Source organism: Rhinoraja longicauda, chromosome 15, assembly GCF_053455715.1.
Source record: "Rhinoraja longicauda isolate Sanriku21f chromosome 15, sRhiLon1.1, whole genome shotgun sequence".
NCBI lineage: Eukaryota > Metazoa > Chordata > Chondrichthyes > Rajiformes > Arhynchobatidae > Rhinoraja > Rhinoraja longicauda.
The window spans coordinates 26,326,312-26,350,796 of record NC_135967.1 but is presented as its reverse complement, the minus strand read 5'-3'; the positions used below and the strand labels follow the sequence as shown (position 1 = coordinate 26,350,796).

The window sequence follows — 24,485 nt, the reverse complement described above, 5'->3', positions numbered from 1 at the left end:
TGATCAGCCATGATCACATTGAATGGAGGTGCTGGCTCGAAGGGCCGAATGGCCTACTCCCGCACCTATTGACTATTGTCTATTGTCTATTGTCTAAAATGCTGGCGTGATTCAGTGGGTCAGGCCGCATCTCTGGATAGAAGAAAAGGGTGACATTTAAGGTTGAGACCCTTCTTCTGAGAGTCGGGGGAGTGGGGACACAGAGATAAGGAAGTATAAGGTGTGAAAACTAGACAAAGGGGATGCAGTTCAAGGAAAATTTAGAATAGATCATTGTTAGCTAGAAAAAGGTGACAACGAAGCATACAGAGATAACATTTAATCCGGGGGACAGTCAGACGGGTCGGAGAACTAGGTAGGGGGTGGGATGGAGAGAGAGGGAAAGTAAGGCTTACTTGAAGTTAGAGAAGTCAATATTCTTACTGCTGGGGTGTAAGCTGAGCAAGCGAAATATGAGGTGTTGTTCCTCCAATTTGCGCTCGTCCTCGTTCTGTCAGTGGAGGAGAAACAAAGGTCCTTGTCATGGTGCTCACAATTTCCTCTGTTGCCTCCCTTAATAACCTCGAATAGATTATATTAAGCCTGGGAAACCCACCTTAATGCTTTTCAAGAGCCTCAACACTTCCTCCTCCTCGATCTAAAACTGTCCGAGCATATTTGCATTCACCACATTGATCTCGCTGTCCTCCACTTATTATTAACATATTATTTTGACCTCAGAAGCAAATTATTTTTGATCTTTTCCTGCAAGATGAGTCAGTCCCTGGTGCCTGTGTTCCAACTCGGAAAAGATTATATATCTGTTCCTCCGACATCAGGGAGATTTTTAATGAAATAGAAGGTAGACACAAAATGCTGGAATAACTCAGTGGGACAGGCAGCATCCCTGGAGAGAAGGATTTTTTACATGAAATAACTCGTCGACACATTTAAATATAAAGGGCAGCAAGAAATAACTGAGACGCACAAAACAGCGCAGAGAGAATAATTATGAATTTCCTTTTGAATAACAGGCTTTTGGACAGATTCATTTTTATAAAGGCCACTGCTCAAGAATGTATGATTATTATGTAAGATATTAAACTTCAATACTTTTTTCCTGCTCTCCAGTAGCACTTCTTCAATAGGGGACTCTCCATTCCTTCACCACCCTCCTCCTAAAATCTTTCCCCTGCATCCTGCAAACTTCCATTAGCTTATGGTACAGATTTCAATAGTCACTGAATCTTTGTCAAGTTTTATACTCAAGTATAGTATGGTGCTTATGTCATTAGTACACACAACAATATCACCACGTTCTATAACTACAAATCATGTTTACATACTTATTATTGCAAATGCAACACAATCTTTTCCCTCTTTGGAAGTAAGTATTTGAACATTCTTCACTTGTACACACAGTTGTTACAACTTCAGTGTCTACTTTGAGTTTGGATTTGCTTCCTGAACTGAGGAATTTGTAATTCCTTGATTTAACTCTATGTTGACATTAGGAATAAATTCATCATCATACGTCAGCATTTTGATGTATATACTTTACTGTGATTATAAAATCAACATGGATACTTCTAACCTAACGAGGATGTTTCCAGGACTAGAGGGTCTGAGCTATAGGGAGAGGTTGAGTAGGCTGGGAATATTCCTTGGAGTGCAGGAGGATGAAGGGTGATCTTATAGAGGTGTACAAAATCATGAGAGGAATAGATATGGTGGATGTACAGAGTCTCTTGCCCAGAGTAGACGAATCGAGGACCAGAGGACATAGGTTTAAGGCAAAGGGGAAAAGATTTAATAGGAATCTAAGGGGTAACTTTTTCACACAAAGTGTAGTGGGAGTATGGAACAAGCTGCCAGAGGAGGTAGTTGTGGGAAGGACGAGCCCAACATTTAAGAAACAGACAGGTACTTGGATAGGACAGGTTTGGAGGGAAATGGAACAAACGCGGGCAGGTGGGACTAGTGTAGCTGGGAGATGTTGGCCGGTGTGCACAAGTTGGGCTGAAGGGCCTGTTTCCACTCTATGATTCTATGACTCTATGACTCTAACTGAATTTCCAACGTGTACTAAATTATTTTGTAACACATATTTGGAGTACATAACCAAAATACCAGTGCATACTCTTGCACTCGCTGACTGGTCAGGTGACCCAAGCAGTTGCCCTTCGCCAAAGTTACTTTTCTGTGCTGTGAATCATTGACTTTTGCTTCAATTGCCATGTTTCTACACTCCACTTCAAACATTTATCAAACCTGGTCTGCTCTCTCAGAATTTATTCATTTTCTTGTTTAAGGACTACATCTTATTGAATTTTCTGAACAACCTCTGAGGCTGTGATAAAGGAATCTTCCTCCACAAGCTGCTGTGTGAAAGTTATACTATCGCTGTCCATAGCAGATGATTCATATGGTAATCTAGACAGAACATCAGCAATTACATTTTGCTTTGTCATATGCTATTCACTCGTATAACCATACGTTGACAATACCTTCAGTTACACATCAATCCGGGTCTATTTTTCATTCTTCTAGTACAATGGTATAAGCACTATTGCTGGTGATAATTTGGAATAATGTTTAATCACTCACAGAGAGCAGCTAAACTCTCCGACATTCTCTGGATGTTTAGCTTTCACGATTGCATTGAAATTGTTCTCAACAGATTACAGTCCATTGGCATCTTCAGATGGAGATACACTAAGTCTGGCTGTCAGAAGAGTGCATTAAGATTATTTCAATTTCATGCCGTAGTTGTAGAATTGATCCTGTACTTATTCCAAAGTAAATTGATTATTCTCTTCAATAGTTGTAGCATTCAGATTATCTTGGGTGTACAGGCAATTGTCAATGGCGAAACACTGATTTAAAGATCTTCTGTGATGATTTGACACTGTACAGCAAGAGTGTAGGAGTACTTCTCTTATATGTACCAATAATGAAGTACTTTAGACTGTTCTCATCCATCTCCAGCTGTGTATGACTAAAGACAAACCAAACGTAATAAAAATTTGGATCCTGCTAACTGATAAAAGACATTATTCGTTGTCAACTCCTTGATTTAAAGTTTTGTGCAGTTACTGCACAATCTTACTGTTCTATTTGCTTTAGCTACCACTGCTACTGGAGTCCATGTGCCATGAGTTATCTTGACTTGCCATGTATTTCTTTCCAATTTCTTTCACTCTTCTTTGACTTGACTTTTCAAGGCATAAAGAATTAACCTTAATTTGCAGTGGACTGGTTTGCTACCAGAATTAATTCTTGTAACCAGTGATTCCTTGAAGATGCATTGTATTGGTTAAAATGATTTTGGCTTTGAACTCACAAAGTCATAGAGGCCCAACTATTCCATGTTAACCATGATTCCAATTTACTGGAATCCCACTTGCCTACATTAGGCCTGTACCTTTCCTCTCCATGTACCTGTTCAGATGCCTCTGAAGCATTGTAATTGTATTTGACTCTTTAGGCAACTCATTCCAATATAGCTACCAACCTCTGGGTGAAAAACCTGCTTCTCAGATCCCCTTTAAATTTCTCTTCTTACCTGAGTTAAGCACTCATGTTTTAGCTTCCTCCACCATGGGAAAAATACTCTGAACATCTACACTATCGATACCCTGTTAGTCAAGAAACCACTTAAAATACCTTGTTTACGGGAGCAAACATTGGATGACTCTGTTTGGCATACCTGCATCAAAAGTGGTGCTTGGTCATATGAGGAAACTACAATAGATGAAGGAAAGAGTAAAAGAGAATTTCAAAATCAAGAAGCACTGAGGCCATAGTATCCCTACACCTCAGTTACCAGTTTGAAAGGAATCAGTTACCAGTTTGAGCCCAGCTTGGTCTAATCAGTGTCCTCCGTACTCATGGGCCAATGTGGGCAGGTGGGACTAGTATAGATGGGGCATCTTGGTCGGCATGGGCAAGTTGGATCAAAGGATTGTTTCCAAACTGCATGACGTTATGACTATGATTCTATGAGATAAAGAGCATTCCCATTTTCTTGTTCTGGAAGAACTTTACTACCTTTGTGCCAGATTCACATAGCACAGGCCTGTGATAGATGCACTGCTCAATCGTTCTGAACTACACACATTTGTGCAGAACTTATAGCCAATCCTGTTTAGATAGCACTGTACAGTAGCTTTTCAAAAGAATTTCTTCAACACATTGATAGCTAAACTAGGGTTTTAGGTCTCATAGCTATTTATATATCTTTATCCAAATGCATGTTGTCATTTCTGTCTCACTTAGCACAGTTACTGATGGAGCAGTTAAAATGACATGACTGTTGAGAAATATTTACAGAGCCCAAATTTTAGATTGCAAGGGTTGCATGGGGATAAGTACTGCACAATATTAATAACAGCTTAAAAACACTACTTTTTGGTGTGCCGCGGGACTCAATGCACTTTAATGCTAGTTGATTGCAAAGAATTTTGCACATGGGTCACTTCTGCTATCAATGGTACTAATATAAAGTGAAGGTACTGGATTTTGGTGTGATTGGGTCTCAATAAAATTAAATGGGTAAATGAAGTGCTGCATTGGTGCTCGTTCAGAGGAATAGAGGTGGAAACAGGGGCAGTGGTAACAGTAAGATAGTCACAACATTGTTGACTTTAAACAATTACTGTACTGGCAACTTTGGGGTTGAGATTTGGAGGTTTGAATTTAGGTTGAGTTTAGTTAATTGTTGCCTGCTAGCAGTCAGCGGAAAGACAATACACAATTACAATTTAGCCACCCACAGTGTACCGATACATGATAAAGGAAATAATGTGCATTGCGTTTAATCAAGATAAGGCCAGTAAAGTCCAATCAAAGATAGTTCGAGGGTCTCCAATGAGGTAGATAGCATTTCAGGACTGCTGTGTTACTGCTGCGACGGTTGGCATACAGTGACTATCAATACATTTTGTGCATTTGTTTTTCTTTTACTCCCGCAAACATATTTAACAAATGAACTATTAAAGTTTATGTGCAACTTCCAGCAGTCCCTTTCATCATTATATGTTGGCGCTTTGCGAGATGATCCAAAAACGTGGAAGTGCTTCCACATGTATGGCAACAGCATCCTGCTTCATCTTTTGGCCCACCTTTATTTGTATTATACCACCACTCTCCTACCCTCTCTCCATTCCCAATCTTTGCCATCCAGCTGCTTCCCTGGTCCCTGCATTGTGATGTTTACAAAGTCTGTCCACACAGGCCTAATCCAGTTCTTCACACTCTCCTATCTTCTAGATATATCCATGCACTCTTTCCCATAGAAGAAAGGCCTGAGGTGAGAGCTGCTGAGGAGGCCTGGTCAGAGTTGAGTCTTTGTATTTCTGGATTAGTGAGAAAGAGGGATAAGAGGCTATCAAAGACCCAGTAACAGAATTAAATATCAGACAGCATCATGGCATTAAATGCTCAATGTTATTAAATATGATCTCAACATTGGGTAATAGATAGTGATGTGCATAATGACCTTCGACATATTCTTACTTTACCAGTTCTAATTAATGTCTTTCCCACATAGCCTTGAAGAATTCATGAAGATATGGTTCAAGAGCATGATAATCATGTGCAGAGTACCTCTTTTAGGGTGCTCTTTCACAGACTCTTTTGGTCCATAGTGGGACTAGTAAAACCAATGGTGATTCCAGCAGTGGGATTAGTATGGCAGACAGTTCAGTTTTTGCCGGGTAACTTGCAGATGGTGGAGATTGTAACTGTAGTGGAAGATTCACAAGGCCTTAGGATAGTCCAAGCTCTGCCACATTTGCTGGATGTAATCAAACAGTTGCACAGAGGCCTACAGAATGGTTTCAAATTATGAATTGCCCTTAAATAAATGTTGTGATATCCAAGTCTGCAGTTGATCGCTATAGACAATAGGTGCAGGAGTAGGCCACTCGGCCCTTTGAGCCAGAACCGCCATTCACCGTGATCATGGCTGATCATGCACAATCAGTACCCTGCTCCTGCCCTCTCCCCATATCCCCTGACTCTGCTATCATTAAGGGCTCTATCTAACTCTCTCTTGAAAGCATCCAGCTCTCTTGAAAGCTATACTGATCCACTATGATGCACTTTCCAACTCAATGACATCCAGAAAGTGTGAATGAGACTTTCAAAGTAAGTGTGGATGTAGAAGTGTTGACTTGGCTCAAAGCACATTCTAACACATTTATCCACCTCCAACTAGTGTCTCACACACTGTTGCATTTCCCTTGTGGTGAATTTCCACCTGCATAGGTGTCAGTAGAACAATCTTTGGTGGGTCCTGTTAAATTCAAAATGCATTGGACATCAGACAGGACAGTACAGGTGACAGGTATCCTTGACAAGACCTGCAGCCTTCTTGATGCAACACACTGTGAAGATGGAATGAAGTTATGAGCCTGTGTTAGAATAATTTATGCAGCTAATTATCCCTGTAATCTATTCCCCACATTCCCATGAATTCTACCATTCATCTATGCCAGCAACCGTTTAATTAGCTAATTAGTCAACTAGCACACACATCTTTGGGATTTGGAAGGCGATTGGAACATATGGAAAAATCCCATGTAGTTACAAGGAGGATGTACAAACTCTCCACAGACAGTTCTGAAAGATCAAGAGTCCAGAGTGTTTTATAAGAAAATAACTGCAGATGCTGGTACAAATCAAAGGTATTTATTCACAAAATGCTGGAGTAACTCAGCAGGTCAGGCAGCATCTCGGGAGAGAAGGAATGGGTGACGTTTCGGGTCGAGATCCTTCTTCAGAGTGTTTTATTGTCACATGTTCCAGATAGAACACTGAAATTCTTACTTAGGAAACAATTGAATTTTTTTTCTTCCCTAATGTTGATGGGGAAGAAAATTGAATGAAATACAACAGATTTTGTGTTGCCGATTTTGCATTGCCACCTGTGACACATTTATATTAACATTTGAACTGATTGAGTTTTGTTTGTTAAACCACAATTTTCAAACCACAGTCAACAAGTCATTAAAAACATCAAAGTCAAAAGGACTGTTGGATACAATAGGGATTTTGGGATTACCACTCTTGGGCACTTAGCTTGATTATATGATTTAAAAAAAAGCTTTTTAGCTCTTTTGTATCCCATGTAATTTATGTAATCAGCAGGGTTGCTGGGTAACTACGATACTATCCTTGAGCTTGGTAAATTACTTATATTTCAGAGGTGCTCCTTGCTAAATATCAAACCGAACCTTTTAGAAATTGATTGCTGCATGGTTTAAGGACAGTGGATTGTACCTAACAGATTCATCTCTCTCTCTCTCTCTCTCTCTCCTCTCTCTCTCTCTCTCTCTCTCTCTCTCTCTCTCTCTCTCTCTCTCTCTCTCTCTCTCTCTCTCTCTCTCTCTCTCTCTCTCTCTCTCTCTCTCTCTCTCTCTCTCTCTCTCTCTCTCTCTCTCTCTCTCTCTCTCTCTCTCTCTCTCTCTCTCTCTGTCTCTCTCTCTCTGTTATTTGCTCTACCAAATTGCATTTTGTGTTTGCTTGGAAAGTAGGGTTATTTTTTCTATAATTCATTTTCAACTTTCAGAGACTTTATGAACTGCAATCTGGAATCCACTTAGAAGGGATAAAAGATAGATTATGTTTTGCCAAGTATTGTAATGATAAAGGATGTTACTCCCAGTCTATTTATGTGCTCGGTGCATGCTATTCTTCACTTTTAACTCCAGGCATCCTGCCATGCCTATCATTTTTGTTAGATTCATTACTTAGTAAGAATTGCACACAAGAATTGTCATATATCAAGCTTAAAACCAGCGCTTCAGAATTTGGATCCATTGCTGCAAAACCTCACTAGAGCACACGTATCATTTGCACATTCATATTTTCCAATGTTTACACTTCATTTCAGCAGCTCACAACAACCAGACAAACCCTAGCCATCTGTCTTACTAATCCCACATTTCAGTTCTAAACCAGGTAGATGACTGGCTTTTGAAGTAATGGTAAGTGTTTTACCCTTTATTTAACAGGACCTGATCTCGTGCTGCACCGAATGAAAGGCCTGAAGTAAAAAAAACAGTCTGCATATTGCTCCAGAGCCTGCATCTTACCATCCTCTGTCTGACCTTGGACAGCCAATACAGATACTGACAGCAATATATGGAGGACTCTTCCTTCTGGGAGTGACATTTCTAAGCTAATAATACAAAAACCTTGAAAAACCTCAAAATTAATACCAGGGACATGTTTTTTCCTGCACATAGGTGTGATTTTTAACAAACCGTGACTTTTGTATGGAACAAACCATTATGCATTAAAAAAAATTGCAAGACATGCTGGCTGTTGTTGGACATAAAGGTGGACCAAGACCAATGAGACAAATGGAACAGAAATATTAGAAATAGCCATTTGTTCACGAGGACCATTCCCTTAACAGATACTTAATTTTTCCAGTGAGAGTCAGGTGTTGAATCTTCATCAGTTTGTCCATTTGTCAAGTGGAAACGACACTCTCCCTCTTTCTTTAATGTTCTCAACAACAGATGATACTTGATGGTCATCACCCATCTCTAACACTCTGTGCAACACAATTTTGTAAGGGCTGTTATTTGATCCCCTTGCTGATCTTGGTACTCAAAATACATTTTTCCCTCAGCCTTGAGGTATTAAATTTAAATCTCTGATAGAATCTCTTCAAATGCAACTCAATAACCAGTAATACTGATGAACTCCTGTGGTGATTGAGCTCTTGCTGCGACACTAATCAACCTAGCGTGATAATAATCAGTCTCCACAGGGAGACTAATTAAACCGCCATGATGATTACTGCCCTCCTGTGATAATCTTTGACTACCTTCACTTTATGTAGAGTCATTGGAGCTCTGTGAAAAAAATGGATCTTTGGGAAGTGGATTGGTCAGGTTGGAGAATTTTTGTAACCATTTTGTCATTACCTTCAAGACTAGAGGTGAATATTTTTTCACAATAATTGCACTTGTGTTTTGAGTGACCATGATGTAAAATTGTCACTCAAATGATGTAAAATTGATGTAAAATTGTGGGGTGGTGGTACCCATTGGGAACCATCAGCATCTTTAGAATGGCATCAGAGGAATGTGGACACATTATGTGATGAATTGAGCTGGGTGCCATCGTCATGAGGTTGGCAATGCACACTCAACCATTTTACAACTGAAGGAGATCATTTATGAATCTGTTGTTACGCAGATTGTATGGAAGCAAAATTACATGTCACCAACCACCACAATCAGAAGTATGATTGCGCCCAGGTTATCTGTCTCTTCAGTGTTTTCAGTTCAGGGAGAAATATTGACCAGGACAACAAGATGAGTCATTATTCAAAATGAAATAATGTCATTGAATCCCTTACATTATAGGCAGGGGCTCTTGGATATCTGATCCAAAGAACAATATTGCAATGTGCTACACTCCACAAGAGGGTTAGCCTGGACTCTTGTTTACATAATTGGAGCAGAGTTTGAGCCAACAATATACAGAGATCAGAGGTAGGTGTACTGCACACTGAGCTGCGAGGCATTTAAATAACTGAGAAGCTAATAAGAAATTAAAATCTAGGACTATACCATGATATACACTAGGATAAATGCATAAACACAAGATAGACTGGAATCTGAAGTGTAAACTTAAAACATATGACACGAAGTATTCCTTTAAGCAGATGGTAATGAAGAGCCAGATCCATTTACAAAGATGCGTGGGTACAGTTTTCATTTAATAGAAGTTTCAATGGGAATGTTGTACTAATGGCATTCTGAGAGGATGATATTAAATAAACTGAAGGGTCCTAAACACATAAATTGGCTTTGTGATGTGATTTTGCAAGATAAGATCTATTTTCATTAGGGTAATAAATTCCATTATATAATTAAACTTCTTTTTTGCAACAAGAAAATGTTTAATTTGTCTTCTGTTTTACACAGCATTCAAAGACATGAATGTTACTTCTGCCCAGCCTAATAGAGGCTCCTTCAACTCCTGCCACCTCCCTAGATGATCATCTCCCAGAAAACATTTCCAATCGTAACCTTCTCCCCACTTCACAATCTCCATTACTCCAATCCTTCATCCCTCACCACTCTCCTTCACTAATCTCCCACCCCATTCCAATGTAAAATCTCCTTCCCCCAACTCTGATATTTACCGGAGCTTCTAGTGATGCCTCTGGCAAACTTTCCTCCACATCTTCTATTTTCCAAGTTTACAACTGAAGAAGTTTACAACTTCTCCCCAATTGTCCATTCTGCCACAATGTTAGGAGATTGCAGAGGCAAGGTCTGGCATGTGGTTTATTTTGGACCAATCTATAGTAGGAGTATCAATTCTAATGTGTATATGCTTGATCTTGCATCAAACCAATATGCATGCCTTGTGCAGCTTCAATTTTGCTACCTGGTTCACTCTTTGAAAAACATTGAGGCCGCTGATTCTAATCAAGAGCTTCAATCTTAAAAAAAAAATGTGGCAGTTATTTCGATATTAAGGGATCATGGAATATGGGATTAGTGCAGCAAAGTGGCACAGCAATGTAAGATCAACCATGATCTTAAGGAATGACAGAGCAGGCAAAACAGAGTAACTGACGACTCCTGCTCCTAATTCTTGTGTTAAATGTAAGGGACTCTCTAATGTCTTGAATATAATTTGATCTCTGAAGAGATAACATTTTAATGATGTGACATTGTAAGCATTGAGAATAGCTTATTGGGGATTTCCAGAGTCAAAATGTTATGCTCTCAATCTTCATTTTCATTAATGGGAGAAGAATAATGGTGTAAGTCTGATTGCCTTTCAAGCAAATCTAGTTTTCTTATTTGGTCCCTCCGATCTTTCAGATGTCAGAAGTCTTAATTTAACAGCCAAAATAACAGGACAGCAGAGAGGGATGATTAATAATCTGCGATGTCTTTAAACATGTAACAAAGAGACATTGAGATGTAAGAGTTGAGACTCTAAATTAAACAACCCTGAAAGAAAGCATTCATTGATGGACAGCCTGATAAATTTGATTGAATGATGCAATTTTTTTAATGCTGACATCTCCAAACTAAAGTGCATTTTTTTTTCATTAAACTGTTTTATTTGCATTGCCTTGGGACCAGAAGCACTTTTGAATTTGCTGCGCGTAATGCAAGTTTACCAATTAGTTGTTATTTATTGTATCTTGACTGTATCTCAACCTAATTTTTATTCCTGTTGTACTCCATAATGAGTGGACTTTAATGTTTGGCCTCTATTTACCTAATTTGCACAATTAACAGCTTTGGTTAGAATGATTCATGAAGAATTTATCATAACCATCTGAATTTTTACAAGATAGGATATGAAATGTCCTTCCTCGGGGATTTACATCTAGTTTTTCTTCCTTAAATTTTATTCAATTACAAACAGCAAATTAAAAATTGACAACCCTATTAAATTCCGAGAGCTATTAATTAATCATGGCTAACTTTGTAGTTAACAAATTAATTTATTTTATTAATAACTTTTTAAGTCAGTAAGCTGGGCAAGAATGGGATAAGAACAGGGCAGTACTTGAGAGAGCTTTCCATTTTCTCCTCATTTTTGCATTTTGTTTATTAATCATTTCTCTCTTCAATCTTTACAAAGCTAAACAGTACGTTCAGATACATTATAATCTTTCCAAAACCTGCAGATGTTTTGTCGCTAGATCCTATCACTAGCCTGTCCTGTTTTTATAATGCTATAAATTGCCGATGGCCTAGGCTGTGGTTCGAGCCTTCCAATTAGTCAAATTCCTTTGGGATGGCAATCGTCACTTCAGCTTCACTGCTTCGTTATGGGAAAGGTGGATGATGGGTTCTTCCATTGACAAGGTGCTACTGTTTTACTGAAAGTTGTCTTCCACTACTAATGCAAAACGTTTGAAAAGCTATTCCAGGTCCCAACTGATAATTGATAGGGCTTTAAAAAATATGGAAGTTTGTTAGCAAATGATGAGACAGCTTGATATTCAAGCTCCTGTTTGGGAAATGGTGAAGTGATTGTCATGCTCCATAAAGTTACAATGTAGAATGCTGGTGCTGTCCCTTTAGTCCAAACATGCATGGATAGTGCTGAAGGCTGGTAGGAACATCTGACACTCAGTGTTACTGGTTGTGTCAAACTTACTCTGCAAATTAGCTGTAGGACTCCTTACAAATGGTGAGATAGTCTTGTAACTCACTCTTTCACTGACATATTGTCTTTTTAGAGCACTCTCCATGAAGTTGCTAGCTAGGATATGGTTTATGGCATCTTTGTGGATAGAGTTAGCCAAACTAAGCTGGCGTTTGAATCATCCATACCCGTCTTGATCCAGCAAGCTTTAGGAATATAAAATGCTCAAAAGTAAACAATTTATACATGGAGGGTGCAAGCATCTATGTGAGGAACTTAATGTGAAAGTTTATTGTTTAATGTTAGGGTATTAAAATATTTATATACGGCATTAAAGTTCTTCCTGGGATCCTGAAAAAGTCCTTGCAGTATAATTGAAGATTAAAATATCCAGAGGTTGGAAAATCACATTATTAAATAAGATCTCGGAACATTATTTGGCTAATAGGAAGGTATGTAGATCTATATGCAAATCCATCTGAAAAAAAACACGGGGAGTGTAATTAATAATTGTTAATATACAGCTTTCTTTTGGAAATGTGGTATCCTTAGCTGTGGTTTTATTTGTAACCAGGCCATAACTGGACATCTTAGGATCAATTTCATTAAATAAGCAAAGATCTCCGGGGTAACTCAGATAATTGGGAATATCACGCAGAAGCTGAAAGATGACATGTATCAGGTGACACATGTAAACTGGTACTAGGATATCAATATGTTTACGCAAATATAGTTGAATTTAATTTTAAAAATATGCAGGTTTTGGACATGCAGTGAGTTATAAAACTGTATATTATAATTTTTTTTAAATGGCTCACGAGAGTGAACCTTTTCAAATTATCAAGGTACTGACATATTCCCACAGGGAAATGATCTTCCCAGAATGTTTCAGTGATAGCATCTGTTAAAACAACTTAGGGAATTTGGTAATGTAGAGATACAGAATTTTGATTGACAGTTGAGGGATAAGGAGGACAAATTGTAATGATTATCCAAGGGATGGATACTTTTAAAAGGGGGAACTAGAGGAATTCTGTAAAGGTACAGATTTTTGTATGTTGCATTATTCTTTACCTGAACTATTATTGCGAAATTCAAATATATTGTAACCTTTTGTCTTGGATTCCCTCATGTAAACTTAGGAGATGTATCAGCTTTTGCCACTTCAGTTGAACTTTTAGATATGTGTTTTATGGCTTTTCAAATAATTGAACAGGCAAGTTGCTACAATCAGTTGGGAGGCCACAGGACTGAAGATCACAAGACATCGGAGCAGAATAAGGCTGTTCGGCCCATTGAGTCTGCTTTGCCATTTGATCATGGCTGATCTATTTTTCCCTCTCTATATTCTCCTGCTTTTCCATTTGACACCCTTACTAATCATGAACCTATCAATCTCAACTTTAAAAATATCTAGTGACTTGGCCTCCATGTCTAAATGTCTGTGGCAATGAATTCCACAGATTCATCATCCTCTGATCAAAGAAATTCCTCCCCATCTCCATTTTAAAGATATGCCCTTTTATTCTGAGGCTGTGCCCTCTGGTTCTGGACTCTCCCACTACTGGAATCATCCTCTTCACATCCACTCTATCTAGGCCTTTCATTATTCGGTAGGTTTCAATGAGATCCCCCCTCATGCTTCTAAACTCCAGCGAGTACAGGCCCAGAGCCATCAAATGCAAAGGATGTATTCTCATCCACCTTCACCGAGACCAACTTAAAACTAATTCACTCCATGTAACAACTGAAATGACTGAGCTTAATGTGTGCAGATAAGTTTATGAAATTAGACTATATTCCAGCAGTGAGGGAGAATAACTGAATTCCAGAACTCGCAGGATAAATCTATTTTGGTTAATTAATGGACATTCAGTGTACTGTCAACCATTATCATCATCACCATGTTCTCAGGGAAAATTGGACATATAAAATGAAGGCTAGTTTTGCCAGCAAAATCGAAATTCTGAAATGATAATGAATTAAAACATAAACAGGGCAAGCTCCACAGCATTCCTCCAAAGAACCATCTATCAAAATGGTTAGTTATTTCCTCAAGCATATAACTTTACCATTTCATAGTTACATTCACTGAGAATTTCTGCCTTTGCTTCTTAATGAAGGCACCAACAGAGGGCAGAGAACACTCCTGATGGAGTCTGTCTCATTGCTTTCCTCTCTTTAATCCTCTTCTGCCTGCTAGATGTACATGGATTCTTCTTGGATTCTTGTTGTTCCCATGACAGGGGTTTTAGGTGAAAGAAGTAGCATTGCAACAGTTGTCACATAAGCTATGCGACCTGAAATGGTAGCAGTCAAAATGGATACAGGTCATAGAATTGACTAGTCATTGGATCTTCTGTGTCTGATGTTTAAACCACTTTTCATCACATTTTATGGACAGGAAATCTAGGATCCTTCTTATATATGAATATGATTTGTAACTGGAAAAAGGAAAATATCAGACAACACAAAATTACATCTTCCTGTTCTTGTTTCTAATGCAAACAAAGCTAATAACAAGAGTCCAAGCAATGATGTGATAGGCATTCAATAATATTTTTGATGCCATATGTCCAGTAATCTAGGGTGTGTTAGACACAAAGAATATTAGAGGTCTTCATGGGATTCTGAAAAAGTCCTTACAGTATAATTGAAGATTAAAATATCCAGAGGCTGGAAAATCACATTATTAAATAGATCTAGGATCGTTATTTGGCTAATAGGAAGGTACATAGGTCGATGCATATATTTAATTTTTGTATTAAATCTTATAAAATGTTTTCTAAATCAATAGTTGCTAAATCAATAGTTGCTAAACATGCCAAATATTGAAGTTCAATGACTGGCTCCCTGAATACCACCTTAGTGGAGAACTCTGATGGGTAAAATTTTTACCACATCACCTCAACATTACAATTATTGTCTACTTCCAGCTACTGAGCACCCATTCCCCAAACAAGTTCTGAAGCATGCAATCACCTCATCCCACTTACCCTACATCATATTCACAATTGGCCAGTCTCAATTTGCTAACCTTGGTTAATTGAACCCTTCAGTAAGGCTGGGAGCCCTGCTAGATGCTAGGCCTCAGTCCGTCTTGGATCAACTTGCTTTGGCAAAAGAATTAACCTGAACAAATGTACACCACACAACTTTTTTGCAAAGTTTGTTAGTTTGTCACAGTCTTACAACTTTGCTTTGAGTGATCACAAGTGATGAAATATTTTCCTGTAGAAATAGATGTCATCCTAAAAGGTGCATTAAGGCGGTAACATTATGCAACATTTTGACTGTCTGAAAACGGGGCTGGGGTTCCAATAAGCACAACCATTATCCTTCCGGCAAGGTATGACCAGTCCTTGGGTGTATTTTTCTCATGAAGCCTAGGAGCCTATGTACATAAACTCCTAGAAGATCTAGTAATACAGGTATATAGTTCCCTGAAAGTGGCATAATTGGAAGAAAGGGTGGTAAAGTAGGCTTTTGGTACGTTGGCGTTCATCAATCAGGATATTGAATATAGAAGTTTGGATGTTATGTTACGGTTGTACATGATGTTGTTGAAGCCGCATTTGGATTATGATGTTCAGTTTTGCTCACCCTGCTACAGGAAGAATGTCCTTCGCTGGACAGAGTGAATATTTATGAGGATTTGCCAGGACTCAGCAGTAGTTACTGCTTCACAGTGCCAGAGACCCAGGTTTGATCCTAACTATGGGTGTTGTCTACACAGAGCTTGTACGTTCTCCCCGTAACCGCATGGGTGCTCCAGTTTCCTCCCACACTCCAAAGACGTACTGGTTTTTAGATTAATTGGCTTTAGTAATAATTCTAAATTGTCCCTAGTGTGTGCTAGTGTAACGGAGATCGCTTGTCACGACGGACTCAATAGGCCAAAGGGCCTGTTTCTGCGCTGTATCTCTAAGCTAAACTAAACTAAAAAGATTGGGCAAGCAAGGACCCTTGGAGCTCAGAAGTGATCTTGAAGAGGTGTGTAAAATCATGAGTCTTTTACCCAGGGTAGGGGAATCAAGAACCGGAGGACATAGGTTTAAGGTGGGAGGGGAAAGATTTAATAATCTTTTATGGATATGAATAATCTTAGACGGATATGGATCAAAGTCAGATAAATGATCTGTCCGCAATATCCAAAATCCGTTATAAGGGGGTTCTTAAACCAAGGGTTTACTGTATTGTCTTTGCAAAACAGTTAGGAGAGAAGATTGAGAGCAAAGTTAAAAGGGATTTTGGGAAGCACCCTTTTATAGATGCCCAGTAAATTAGAGAAGGCTGGACAGAAAGTTCAGAGTTCCAGAGGTAAGAGGAAAATTGAACAGAATGATGGGAGGAGGGGTTGTGGAGTGCTGCTTGAGGGCCAGGCAGAATTGAAACACGGCCAAGGAGGGATTTCAAAGTTTAGATGTAAGCAAATAACTCTTTCATGACAGAAGGACACGACTGGAAAGAGCTCTTGTCACTTGCAATGCAATCTATGGCCGCTCATGGAATCTCAACTCATAATTATGTCTAGAATATAGGTGGGTGAGGGGGGGGGGGCTCAGTTGATGGAGAATCGGTATTCAACCTGTACTGAAATACTATTTGCAAGCTAGCAGCTCATTAACAAAATGCTTAGTAAGTAAATTGTACATAAACAGCATGTATCTGGAGTGCAAGAGTGTGATAAATAAAAATGTACAGGGTTTGATGTAAGGATAAGTAGTTCTGACATTTTCATAAATGAACTGTAAGTAGACCACACATCATAAAGTTTGTAGGGTGAATAAAACATTGCTGTCATCTACCTGCAACATTAACTCAGTGTATCTCATCACAGATGTCACTTGTGCTGCAGAGTATTTTTTGGGCTCTCCCTTTTTTCAGATTTTCAGCAAAGTGTTCTGGCTCTCACACTTCCAGCATGCTCTTTTTTCTCCTGAACGGTCCACATTATCTTCCTCTACAAATACCTCTCCAGACACATCAGCTATGGTTAACAAGCATTCATTTCATTCTCTTAGATTGCACCAAAAGTAATCTGTGACAGCTGGACATCTCAGGGTTCCACTCCATCACAGGCATCCCCTTTGTTCTCTTCATCCTCCCCCCCCCCCCCTCCCAGGTCTGCAACCTAAAACACACTTATTTTCTCAGTTTTCTGGTTTTAATTAAGGGGGATTGATCTGAAATGTTAACTATGTTCTTCCTTCTCTGTAGCCATATCCGACCTTCTGAATGTTATCATCATTTTCAAGACTCAAGAGTCAAGAGTGTCTCGAGTGTTTTATTGTCATATGTTCCAGATAGAACAATTAAATTCTTACTTGCAGCAGTACATCAGAATATGTAAACACAGTACACTGTAAACAATATAATAAGCGAGAAAGAAAAGTTCAGTGTGTGGAAAAAAACACGTACACACACACACACACACACACACACACACACACACACACACACACACACACACACACACACACACACACAGATATATATATATATATATATATATATATTGTAACACAATGACAATAACTGAATTAAGCATAAATGGCTCCTACATATATATATATATTTCTATGTTCATATGTTTATATATATATATATATATATATATATATGTGTGTGTGGGTATGTGATTTTTGTCCACACACTGAACTTTTCTTTCTCGTTTATTATATTGTTTACATATATATATATATGTATACCCAAAACACCCGATGACCCCAGGTCACATCATTGAGGATGTGTATATATATATATATATATATATATGTGAAAGATACATCTTCTGGATGCGCTGGGACGCATTCTCAGTGATGTGACCTGGGGTCATCGGGTGTTTCGGGTCTCACAGCATCAGACACCCTCGCCCAGGCGACCCAGCCCGGGTTGATCAGGCCCCGACTTTCATCCCAGCAGCAACCGCCCACGGATCAGTCCTCTTAACCCAAAGCCACCTAGTGGCTTTCTCTGCAGCTTCGCTTGCGGATTGAATGGCCCACTTCTTTGCCAGCCCCATAATGCCCAATTGGTTGAGGAATTTGCAGAGTGAGCGTCCTGAAAAGCCTCTACAGCCCACCTCTATGGGTACCTCAATATATATATATATATACGTACACATACAAAACAAATAATAATAGTGTACTAGTTCAGTGCTTATTTGGAATTTTAACAGCATAATGGCTGTAGGGGACACTGCAGAATAAGCATCAACAAGTTAAAAAAGTGTCTGAGTATATAAAACATTGACAAAAATGAACTGGGAAATGTAGTTGATGGCAAGAGCAAAAAACCACAGCTATCGATCCATTGTCTGGCTGCTGTCAAGAAAGCAAATAGGATGTTGGGTTATATACGAAGAGAATAAAGTGTAAATTGAAAGAGGTTATCCTGCTTCTGAGCAGAACATTTATCAAACTACTCCTTGTGTATCGTGTGCATTTCTGGAAGCTTTAGCAGAGGAACAAATGCGGGGACATGTGCAGATAGGGACGACAGTCTTGATTGGGAACACAGTGAATGCAGCTTTCAAGGTCAATAGCAGAAGTGCAACTTGGCAATAAGGATGGCAGAGGTGAGTGGGGCATTTAAGAAAATAATGAAAGTATACAAATGAATACATTTCAGTGATATACGGAATCAGTTAGGAATATTTGATTTAATTGAGAAGAATAAGAGCACAGATATAGAAGCTGAAAAGAGGACTGACCAAGCGCAGACTGGGCGATCGTTTCACTGAACACCTACCCTCAGTCCACCTTAGCCTACATTGCCAAAAAATTTAACTCCCCTTCCCATTCCCATCCTGACCTGTCCTGGGGCTCCTCCACTGTCAGAGTGAGGCCATACACAAATTGGAGGAACAGCACCTCATATTTCGCTTGGGCAGCTTACAACCCAGCTGTATGAGTTGTGATTTCTCTAAAATCAAGTAACCCTTGCATCCCTCTCTCTCTGTCCCTCCCCCACCACGGTTATCCTGCTAGTTTCACTGTCCATATCACTTCATTATCACCTCTTCCACAGCCAACAATGTACCATTGTGGGGTCCATCTTTCTTTGGTCATTGGTGCCGGCTCTGATTTGTACTGTACCTCTTCATACCTCTAGTTTCTCTCTCCCCTGACGCTCAGTCTGAAGAAAGGTTTTGACCCAAAATGTTACCTATTCCTTGTTTCCAGAGATGTTGCCTGGCCAGAAAACTGCAGATGCTGGTTTAAATCGAAGGTAGACACAAAATGCTGGAGTAACTCAGCAGGTCAGGCAGCATCTCTGGAGAGAAGGAATGGGTGCCGTTTCGGGTCGAGACCCTTCTTCAGACAGGGGTCAGTTAGAGAGGAGATTTGTGTTAGGGGTTTAATCAGATAGAGATCTAATTCAGGGGCCTGAGAGCATTAGCATCATGATGATTGGGCATGGTAGGGTGAAACATGAAAGTATCAATGAGCACTAAGAAAACGACCGTACATAGGTGAACCTCAGGCTCGTCTACAACAAATGAGGCAAAATCACAAATAAACCTCCAACCCATTGTTGTGGGTGGATTTGTGCTATTGCTGAGCTTCATGTGTGCAGAATAATTTTGCACATATACCCTCAAAATGAGCTTGGGTTGTTCACCATCACCGCATGGTCTCTGTGTGTTTGAGTGTCATATGCAATGAGGATATGGATCTAATATATTTATGCTACCAGGCACCAAGTAGCTGCGTTTAGTCATTGCATTTTAATAAAATTGAATTGAGTAGCTGTAAAACTGGAACTACAGTATATAAAAGTATTTCTAGGCTAATGTCTCCAGATACATGTTAAAGCTATAAAAAATGTAAACAGTGAAGGAAAATTATCCTTTTCATACAGCTGGTGTATATAATATTGCAGACTTTCACACAACGCAGTAACTACTAACCTCTGCCTAAACTTGCCTCATTATAACAATAAACCTCTGGACCATCCATAAGCACAGTCACCATGTACTCCCCACCTGTTTAAATAGCCAGCTAGCAATTTTCCCTACGTGGTCAATTCTACATGTTCAGAGAATAAATAAAACCCCAGCTCATGTTACGTGATTCAAGGATCAAACCATTTTCTGCTTGGTTTCATGGAACTCTGAATCAATTTAAATGCCTCTGCTTATTTCCCCTTGCTGTAAATGCTCATGTGAATCTGTCAAACTTAATATTACTACAGCAATCTTGACTTTAACTTATCAAGGATATTTCCATTGCTTTATCGAGCTCTCCCCAATCTCTCTCAAACTTTCCACTTTCCTAGTTTTGGTTAAGGTGGGATTTTTGACTTGAAATGTTAACTATTTTTCTTCCCACAGATGCTGCCTGACCTGCTGCATTTTTACAATATTTCCTATTTTTATTTCTTCATCAATTATACTTGATATGAATTATCCTAATAGGAAAATAATAATTTATTTGCCCAACCACAAAATGCATTTTAATGTCAAAATCTGCTTTTTAATATAAAAGGAATATAACCAACTATTTCACAAAATGTTGCTGTTATATTACATCAAGAATGTTATCTATATCCTGATATATCTTTTCACCCTCCAAAGGAAAGTTAAATACACCAAATACTAACCAGCTGATCTCAGAAGCATTGAGAATTGCAGCCATTTTGTCCTGCACCAGGTGAAACCAGCTCTCTTATTACTGTCTGTAACATAGACCAAAAAGTGTTTAGGAATATGCAGCCTTGTACTTTATTCTGGTAGCTGCCCAATTTAACTAAAAAAACAAGTAGGGCTTTTGGATAATATGCCCCTTGAATCATGGAAGTTCAAAAATAATCTTCCCCTGTCCCCTGATTTAGTCAAAGGTATTTTCTGATTACTTCTTGTGGTTTCAAGTTGATGGGAGGTAATAGGACAATAATGTTAAAATACCATCACAATTAGCACAATGGTCCAACAGAACGTTTCCTGTTTGTCATTCTTATTTGTCATCATAATATAAGCACCAAAGTAGTGCGCCAGCAAATCCTAGGATGCAGATTTATATTTCCTAACTTAGTTATAATGAGTTACTTGGCTGAGGTTAACAACTCATAAAAGTTTGTTGAAGCTCGATGAAGACCAATTTCTCCTTTGAGAGACACTCTAGAGATGAGGTGTGACAAAAACAAAAGGTAAAAGAAGGACACCAGAGACCCAGTTATAATTTTAAACACCACCATTCTCGTGCAATATAGGTTGAATGAAAATAAATGGATTCTTACCTCATTAGTACAGTAATCTATACGTTTTCTATCACTATTTTCCAGATGTGATTGCAGCTCAAAGTCTGGTCATAAGGTGCGGAGTAAACAGGACTTTGAATTTTATGTGGGATCCCAATTTCAATTGCAAAACCTATAATATTAAATACAACATAGAAATGTGAAAAAAAAAATCCTATAAGAATAACAAAATTACCTACAGAGTAAATAATCCCAGTTATACCACTGGCGTCACTTTTATTCCAAATGCTACTTTATTTTGAAAGAGATGCATAAGTATAAAGTCCTGTTCTTGTTTTATACTCATGTTTACTTTTCCCACTAAAATTAGGAAACAGGAAATATGTTCTACAAGTATTGAATCTGGGAGAAATATGGTTCCATAAATGAGCATATAAGCAAGGCAATAATGTTAAAAATCAATGGTATTTTAAGTGTGTTGTGAATCAGATTCCTTGAGATATCTTTCTCATCCCAGATGAAGGCTGGATTTGTAACTGAAGATCTTCAGGAATTCAGCGCGTTTGTTGTCTGTTTCCAAGGCCTTGGAATTGTTGACGATACAAGAGCCTGCAATTTCTGGAACCTAGAGCAAAAAACAGACTTCTGTAGGAACTTAGCAGGTCAGGCAACATCTGAGGGGATGGAAACTGCTGACGTTTTGGCTTAATGCCCTGCTTTGGATGTCCCAACTTCCCAGTTACATTCCATTTCAACTCCCCTTCCCTGTTCCGCACTGCGCTCTCCATCCTTGGCCTTCTCCATTGCCAGGGTGTGGCCTAATTCAAACTGGAGGAATAAAAGTCTGAAGAAGGATCCCGACCTAAAACGTCTCCTATCCATGTTCTCCAGAGATGATGCACTTTGTGCTTTCACCTATCATCCACCCTCTTTGCTCCAAACTCCAGCCATCCCCATCGCCCACCTGCCCATTATCCCTCATCCCTCCTTGGACCACCTATCACCTACTTGCCCCTGTCTCATCCCTTCCTTCTCCTCTTTCTGCTGGCTATCTTCCCTCTCCATTCTCAGGGTCTCAACTTGAAACCTTGACAATGCCTATCTCCTATAGATGCTGCTCAGCCTGCAGAGTTCATCTAGCAGTTTGTTTTTGGCAAAGTGTTTATGAATCAGGATGTGGGCTTTGCACTTGCTTGTTGGTTAGGGGTGGCAGCAATGCTGTCTCCAATAGGCTGTAAAGGGATGCAGTCAAGGTTTCTAATGTCAGTGACTGAGTTGTGCTCCTGGAGGTCTTTAAAGAGTTCTTTCCAGCAGGCAGTGACTGCTCCTTTGGCCCTGACAATTTTACTCCTGTTCCTGGCTCTTAGTATGATGGGCCCTGGGTGTTTGGGCTATAGATAACTTCTTGAATCTGAAGAATCATCTGTCAGCCATCTTTTTCACAACTCACATTGTCACTCAGATTAATCAGCAACTCTGCATATATTTGCCTCATAACCTCACCCAGATTATTTATGTAGATTGTGAATAACTGGGACTTCAGCACTTAACCAATATCCTCCCAATATGAAAATTCCTTATCTTTTGGTCTTCTGGCTGTAAACCAATTCATCTAAAATTTCTCTGCACTCCTGATTATAACCTACTCGGCTTTGAGAGAAAATATATGCGGATATTTATGAAAGGAGGAACAATCATTTCCTGGTACTGCTCAGTAGTCAATGTGGATTGAGGGGAAGAGAAAATTGAGAATATACCTGAACCCTGCTCAACCAGACTTGAGATGACAATAGACAATAGACAATAGGTGCAGGAGTAGGCCATTCAGCCCTTCGAGCCAGCACCGCCATTCAATGCGATCATGGCTGATCACTCTCAATCAGTACCCCGTTCCTGCCTTCTCCCCATACCCCCTCACTCCGCTATCCTTAAGAGCTCTATCCAGCTCTCTCTTGAAAGCATCCAACGAACTGGCCTCCACTGCCTTCTGAGGCAGAGAATTCCACACCTTCACCACCCTCTGACTGAAAAAGTTCTTCCTCATCTCCGTTCTAAATGGCCTACCCCTTATTCTCAAACTGTGGCCCCTTGTTCTGGACTCCCCCAACATTGGGAACATGTTATCTGCCTCTAATGTGTCCAATCCCCTAATTATCTTATATGTTTCAATAAGATCCCCCCTCATCCTTCTAAATTCCAGTGTATACAAGCCCAATCGCTCCAGCCTTTCAACATACGACAGTCCCGCCATTCCGGGAATTAACCTAGTGAACCTACGCTGCACGCCCTCCATAGCAAGAATATCCTTCCTCAAATTTGGAGACCAAAACTGCACACAGTACTCCAGGTGCGGTCTCACCAGGGCCCGGTACAACTGTAGAAGGACCTCTTTGCTCCTATACGCAGAGGCAATTAAGCCAACAGTGTCATTAATCTTAAGAAACACGGTTTCAGGATTCGTAACCAACTGGCAAGCCTGCTCAGGACAAGTTTATAGAATCAAGAGATATTTAGCTGAAATTAATGACAAAATCCAAACTGTTATTGTAGATCAAATAATCTCTATTGGAGATGAAGCAAGTTTCTATGGTGAACTACAGATCCATAAAGCCAAGTCGAGACGGAATCCAGTGCAGATTTCATGTCTCACAAAGAAGCAGAACTTATTTGAGAGCAATTTCAGAACTAAACAATCCAAAATATTAATTCATTTCTGAGATTTGCAAGATCAGGAAATCTTTGAAAAACAGTTACCAGAGTAGATTTATGGTGATTGTTCATTTAAGAGGGAAATTCAGTTGTAATTATGTGTAGATCGATTAGTTATTTATAATTCGCTGTTGAAAAATACAGACAAAAGCAACTTTCCTTTGAAGAATGGGGGAACATTGTAGCATACCTCTCTACATACTAAACCTTAATCTGTGGATCAATGTGAGTGAGTTGTCTGTGATCCTGTGTAGCCTGCCTCTTTTGTTACAATGTCATTGACTGGAAAAGATCAGACAGGTTGTAGTTGGATTTGAAGACTCAGCATGTATACAGGTTAAGTTTTCTACATTGCCAATAAATCACTAACTCTTTTGATGAATATATACTGTGACTAAATATATTTTAACTATCAGCATGTCCCATGGCTGCAAGAGATATTTTGC

The 24,485-nt window shown here is 39.3% G+C and overlaps 1 protein-coding gene across 3 annotated transcripts in view; it reads right to left on the bottom strand.

The window, feature by feature from the left end:
* The window catches only part of drp2 (dystrophin related protein 2), a 299,384-nt gene that overhangs the window by 175,328 nt on the left and 99,571 nt on the right, over positions 1-24,485 (bottom strand). For all 3 annotated transcript variants that reach the window (XM_078412317.1, XM_078412319.1, XM_078412320.1), the window contains exon 2: positions 21,370-21,502. The gene's annotated coding sequence lies outside the window, so the exon portion shown is untranslated. The remainder of the gene's footprint in view (positions 1-21,369; positions 21,503-24,485) is intronic.